This window comes from Aegilops tauschii, chromosome 6 (genome assembly GCF_002575655.3).
Source record: "Aegilops tauschii subsp. strangulata cultivar AL8/78 chromosome 6, Aet v6.0, whole genome shotgun sequence".
Classification (NCBI taxonomy): Eukaryota; Viridiplantae; Streptophyta; class Magnoliopsida; order Poales; family Poaceae; genus Aegilops; species Aegilops tauschii.
The window spans coordinates 122,829,958-122,837,386 of record NC_053040.3 but is presented as its reverse complement, the minus strand read 5'-3'; positions in this window follow the sequence as shown (position 1 = coordinate 122,837,386).

Below are 7,429 nucleotides of genomic sequence, written 5' to 3'. Positions count from 1 at the left end.
CAAATAGAACACACATGAAGAATTTGTGAATAGATTGGGTTGAGTATAGCATAGAGGGGGAAGGGTCCAATCACATTCACTTAGCAGAAATAGCAACTTGAAGAAATAGCAATAAGTGAATGTTGTAGAGGACATAAACTCATATATATATATATATATATATATAGCCAATGAAGAAAAACGACGGAAACAGTGAATATTTTGCAAAGTTGAAGATTTTGAACAACTGAGGAATTTCAAAATTGAGGAAAAACTCAAATTGAAGATTTTCAACTTTTGGTGGTGGCGTGACCCACCGTATAAGAATGATGATTTCAGACACCGCGTACAATTATCGTAGGGTTCTGAGAATCAAATTCTTCGTTAATTTCTTCACACTTAGAGTGTTATTTTTCATTGATTGAGGAAAAACGTTTCTTCATGTGTTGCACATCTAAGTCATCAATTTTTTATAAGTGTTAGGATGAGTGTCCTTTTCAAAGAACATTCAAAGATTCTAGGATATTTAGCTCACACCGCAACTTGCTAAATCTCTTCTCATCCAAGGGCTTAGTGAAGATATCGGCTAGCTGTTCTTCAGTCTTCACATGCTCAATAGAAATGTCGCCCTTCAACACATGATCGCGAAGAAAATGATGACGAATCTGAATGTGCTTTGTCTTCGAGTGCTGAACTGGGTTGTGAGAAATCTTAATGGCACTCTCATTGTCACAGAAGAGAGGCACATTCTTCACTTTGACGCCGTAGTCCTTGAGAGTTTGCTTCATCCACAACAATTGAGCACAGCAAGAGCCAGCAGCAATGTACTCAGCTTCAGCAGTAGACAGTGATACGTAGTTCTGTTTCTTCAAGGACCAACAGACCAAAGATCGTCCGAGGAAATGACATGTACCAGATGTTGACTTGCGGTCCACACGATCACCAGCATAGTCAGAGTCAGAATATCAAATGAGATCAAAAGCCGAGCCCTTGGGGTACCATATTCCAAGTGTTGGTGTGTGAGCTAGATATCGAAGAATATGTTTCATAGCCTTATGGTGTGATTCCTTCGGTGTAGCTTGAAATCGGGCACAGATGCAAACACTAAGCATAATATCTGGCCTAGATGCACATAAATACAATAAAGAACCAATCATGGAGCGGTATACCTTTTGATCGAAGTCAATACCATTTTCATCAGTGCACAGATGGGCATTTGTGGGCATCGGAATTTTGACGCCTTTGCAATCTTGCATGCCGAATTTCCTCAGTACATCCTTGAGGTATTTCTCCTGAGATATGAATATGCCATTGCGCTGTTGACGAATTTGAAGACCTAAGAAGAATTTCAACTCTCCCATCATAGACATTTGATATTCTTCACTCATCATATAGGCAAATTCATCACTATAACGTTGGTTAGTACAGCCAAATATGATATCATCAACATATATTTGGCACACGAACAATTCATCATCATATGATTTAGTGAAAAGTGTAGGGTCGAGTGAACCGGGTTTGAAGCCTTTCCTCATGAGGAATTCCTTCAAAGTATCATACCACGCCCGAGGGGCCTGCTTGAGGCCATAGAGGGCCTTATTTAGTCTGAAGACTTTGTCAGGATGCTTAGGATCTTCAAAACCTGGGGGTTGAGCAACATATACTTCTTCCTCAAGCTTACCATTGAGGAATGCACTTTTCACATCCATTTGATATAAAGTGATATCATGATGGTTAACATAAGCGAGTAATATGCGAATAGCTTCAAGTCTAGCAACAGGTGCAAAAGTTTCATCGAAATCAATTCCTTCAACCTGTGTGTAGCCTTGAGCTACTAGCCGTGCCTTATTCCTCACCACAAGGCCATTTTCATCTTGCTTGTTGCGGTAGATCCACTTTGTGCCAATGATATTGTGTTTGCGAGGATCTGGACGATTGACCGGTTCCCAAACGTTGTTGAGCTGGAACTGATGTAATTCTTCTTGCATGGCATGAATCCACTCAGGCTCCAGAAATGCTTCATCTACCTTAGTGGGCTCTGTGATAGAGACAAAAGCATAGTGCCCACAAAAGTTAGATAAATGTGAAGCTTTTGAGCGTGTGAGAGGACCTGGTGCTTTAATGTCATCGATGATCTTTTCAACTTGCACTTCTTTTGCGACGCGAGGATGAGTTGGTTGTCGTTGAGGAATTTGATCAGCATTTTCTTCAGGTGCATTAGCTCGACGTTCTTCACGTTCTGGAATGAATTCTTCAGCAGATTCTTCGGTAGGAATGACATCCTCAGTAGCCTTGAACTTGATAGATTCCTCAGGTGCTGGTTCATCTATCACAGAAGGTAGGTGCTCCCTTTGCGAGCCATTAGTTTCATCAAACCGCACATCTACAGTTTCAACAACCTTGTGAAGAACGTTGTTGAAGACTCTGTAGGTGTGCGAGTCCTTTCCGTAACCAAGCATAAAACCTTCATGTGCTTTCGGTGCAAATTTAGCATTGTGATGAGGATCTCTAATCCAACATTTAGCACCGAAGACTTTGAAATAACTCACATTGGGTTTCTTGTCAGTGAGGAGTTCATAGGCAGTCTTCTTGAAGAATTTTTGAAGATATACCCTGTTGATGATGTGGCACGCAGTATAAATTGCCTCAATCCAGAAGTGACGAGGCGTCTTGTACTCATCAAGCATAGTGCGAGCCATCTCAACAAGAGTTCTATTCTTGCGCTCCACGACGCCATTTTGCTGAGGAGTGTAAGGAGCAGATAACTCATGAGTAATACCAAGTTCATCAAGATAGTCATCAAGACCAGAATTCTTGAACTCAGTTCCATTGTCACTTCTGATGTGCTTGATCTTCACACCAAAGTTGGTTGAAGCCCTCGAGGAAAATCATTTGAAGACTTCCTGCACTTCATGTTTGTAAGTGACAATATGTACCCATGTGTAACGAGAGTAATCATCAACAATAACAAAGCCATAGAGAGATGCATCATTTGTGACTGATGAGTAATGGTTAGGACCGAAGAGATCCATATGAAGCAATTCAAATGGTCGAGTAGTGGTCATGATAGTCTTCGCTGGATGCTTAGCCTTGGTCATCTTTCCAGCTTCACAAGCTCCACACAAGTGATCCTTGAGGAATTTGACATTCTCAATGCCAATGACATGCTTCTTCTTCGCAAGCGTGTGCAAATTCCTCATGCCTGCATGACCAAGTCGTCGATGCCATAGCCAGCCTTCTGAAGCTTTTGCAAGTAGGCACACGGCTGGTTGCGGTCCTGTAGAGAAATCAACAATATACAAGTCTCCTCTCCTAAAGCCTTCGAAGACTTTGGAATTATCAGCTTCCATAACCACAACACAACGATACTTGCCAAAGACAACAACCATATCAAGATCACAAAGCATTGAGAAAGACATGAGGTTGTATCCTAAGGCCTCGACAAGCATGACTTTGCCCATGTGTCGATCCTTTGTGATCGCAACCTTACCTAGACCCAATACCTGACTTTTGCCTTTGTCAGCGAAGATGATATGCTTCAGATGCGATGGTGATAAGGGAGCATCCATCAATAGATTCTTGTCACCAGTCATATGATTTGTACATCCACTATCGAGGACCCACTCAGTGGCTTTGGGTTGATCATCCTGCAGATGAATTAGTGCAGCTTACGAACTTCATATACTTCATCAATGAAGAATATGACATCACAATTCATCAGACCAATTTCATCAAGCAATGCAATAGTTAAAGCAGTATGAGGATGTGAGAAATGAAAGTTCATTTCTTCATGATTAGCCTGCGTCCTTTCAGGCACTTTTCAGGTCTCCAGCAAATTCTTCAGACGTTAAAGTATGTCTGGAGACCTGACCCTGCATAAAAGATTAGTTCTTTTTCTTCACCACCCAAATCTGAAGGGGTGGCAAAGAGTTCATCACTCCGCGAGCTCCATAAGAGAAAGGTGGCATAGAAGCCAATCCATTTTGTTTCACATAAGAGGAGTTAGGGTAAGCATATGAATAAGCAGAGAAATTCTTCGAGGACTTATGAACATAATGATTAGAAGAATAATGCTCATATTCATAGCCCTTGGCTCTTCCCTGCGAAACAGAGTTGTTAGCACAATGATGTTCATATGAGGACTTTGATCCTATTGAGGAATTTGATCCATGTGAGGAATTTGGTCCGTATGAGGACTTGGATCCATATGAAGAGTTTGGTCCATATGAAGAATTTGATTTGGGGTTCCTATTCTTCACAGGTGGTGTCATGAGGACATTCACCTGAAGACTTTCAAGGCACCTTTTGGGAACCCAGATTTTCTTCATAGGAGAACCATTCCTGCAGTTAGTGCCAACATATCTAGCAAATACTTCACCATTCTGATTTTTGAACAGTTGATAGTTGGAGTCAAATGACTCATCAGAAGAATGAGAAGATTCACATGTAAAGCCAGATAAATTAGATGGATCAACTAGAGGTCCCTTTGCAGCAACCCATGAGGTTTTGGGGTACTGCTCAGGCTTCCAATATGTACCATCAGCATTGAGTTTCCTCTCAAAGGCAATACCCTCTTTCCTAGGGTTCCTGTTGAGGATCTGCTTTTTAAGCACATCACAAAGAGTCTGATGCCCTTTGAGGCTTTTGTACATGCCTGTCATGTACAATTCCTTCAGCCCTGCATCATCAGTGATACTAGCAATGTCCTCAGATGAGGAATTAGTGATAGCAGAGACAGTTGAAGAATTTGTAGCATTAGAAGCATTTGAACATTCAGGTGGAAGAATTAGCAGATTCATGTTCAATGCATTTCAAACATGGAGGAACAAATTCTTCCTGAGCAGCGCTGATTTGTTGAGCAAGTAATGAATCGCGCTCCTTCTGAAGATCTTCATAACTCACTCTTAGCTTCTCAAGATCTTGCTTTCTTTGAAGAAATTCATAAGAAAGCTTCTCATGATCAGATAAGAGAGTGTTATGATGACCTTGAAGGTTGTCAAACCTAGTCTGAAGTCTCTGAAGATTTTCAGTCAGGGTTTTAGTGCGATCCATTTCTTCACCCAACATATCATCACTTTTGTCTAGTATGTTTTGAACCTTTTCAAGGGCCCTTTGTTGTTTCACAGCAATCTTAGCAAGTTTAAAATAGCTGGGCTTAAGGTTTTCATTAGATTCATTTTCACTTGATTCAGAGGAGGTATATTTGAGTACCTTGGCACCCTTTGCCATGAAGCAATAGGTGGGAGCGTAGTCATCATTGCCTTCATCAGCCTTGTTGGTGAGGTCATTTTCTTCAGTGTTGAAGATAGACTTGCTGACGAATGCAGTAGCGAGGGCTAGGCTCGCCACACCAGATTCGGAATCCTCAGATGCCTCCTCTTCCTCATTTTCTTCAGATTCAGCCTCAGAGTCCATTTCTTTGCCAATGAATGCCCGAGCCTTCTTGGAGCTGCTCTTCTTGTGAGATGAAGACTTTGAGGATTTTGATGATGAAGATTTTGAGGATGTCTTCTTTTTCTTCGCATCATCAGAACTATAGTCCTTGTATTTCTTCTTTTTCTTCGCATCATCAGAACTATAGTCCTTGTATTTCTTCTTCTTTGATTCCTTTTCCCACTGAGGACAATCTTGAATGTAGTGTCCCGGTTTCTTGCATTTGTGACAAAGCCTCTTCTTGTAGTCACTGGGTGAGGAATCATTGCTCCTTGAGGGTCTTCCAAAGCAGCCACGTCTTGAGAACTTCTGGAATTTCTTCACGAGCAGTGCTAGATCATGGCTCAGTTCTTCAGGATCACCAAGGCTGCTGTCAGAGTCTTCATTTCAGACTCAGAAACTGCCTTGGCCTTCAGTGCACGTGATCTGCCATAGCTCAAACCATAAAGGTCTCTCTTTTCAGCAAGCTGGAAGTCATGAGTATTTAGCCTCTCGAGGATATCAGCAGGATCAAGTGACTTGTAATCAGCACGTTCTTGTATCATCAATGCCATAGTATCAAATGAGGAATCAAGCGATCTCAACAATTTCTTCACCACCTCATGGTCGGTGATGTCAGTGGCACCAAGCGCTTGAAGCTCATTTGAGATGTCGGTGAGGCGATCGAAGGTTTGTTGAACATTTTCATTGTCGAGTCTTTTGAAGCGGTTGAAGAGATTGCGAAGAACATCAACTCAAGAGCCACGCTGAGTTGAGACTCCTTCATTTACTTTGGACAGCCTATCCCAGATAAGCTTAGCAGTTTCCAAAGCACTCACTCTTCCATACTATCCTTTGCTCAGATGGCCACATATGATATTCTTCGCTTGAGAATCGAGTTGCTTGAATCTCTTCACATCGGTAGCGTTCAGTGAGGGTGAGACAGAGGGAACACCATTTTCCACAACATACCAGAGATCATTATCAATTGCCTCAAGATGCATTCTCATCTTATTCTTCCAGTAGGGGTAGTCCATCCCATCGAAGGTAGGACACCCAGCAGAGACCTTGATCATACCTGCGGTCGACATAACTAAAACTCCAGGCGGTTAAACCAAAATCACACAGAACAAGGGAGTACCTTGCTCTGATACCAATTGAAAGTGCGTTATATCGACTAGAGGGGGGTGAATAGGCGATTTTTATGAATTCTTCACTGAGGAATTTGCCAGTGAGGAAATTCCTTAGTGAAGAACTACTTGCAGCGGAATCAGTACTCAAAAGTATGCATAGCAGAACACAAGCATGGTCATCATGATGAAATGAAGACAAGCACAGAGTACAGAAGCGTAAACACAGGATAGCACAGGATGAAGACAAACAGACTGAAGAAATTGAACTGAGGAAATTGAGAAAGTCTTTAGTCAAAGTCTTCAAACACAGATATGACAAGCACACAACACAGTAATGAGGAAATGAAAGAGTTGAGGAAATAGAACCAGTAGTGTTGGGGATATAACTACTGGCGTAACCCGCCCAGGAGGGGCCGGGTTACGTTATGGCAATTCATCATATAAAGCCCAATATCAAAGCTTGAAGATGGCGGTTCAATAAAGGGCCTAAAGCCCGTAGGTGACTTAAGGCCCGTAGTGATAAACCGCCGTAATGGTGTGACTTGTGTTGTAAGGCAAGATTAACTAGTTACCGAGCCGGATACTGTTTATAAGCTGGCCGGGACTCTGTAGGCCGCGGGGCGTCAACCCGTGTATATAAGGGGATGACCCGCCGGTAGCTTAAGGGAGATAACATAAAATCGGTAGCCAGGCATAGCGGATTCGCTCCCTGGTCATCGAAACCCTAGTAATTCCACCTCAACTGGAGTAGGCTTTTACCTTCACCGTAAGGGGCCGAACCAGTATAACCCTCGTGTCCTTTGTCCCGCTTTAACCCCTTTAAGCTTCCTAGTTGCGATGGCTCCACGACTAAGTCCTTTCACAAGGGCATCTGCCGTGACTATTCCACGACAGTTGGCGCCCAC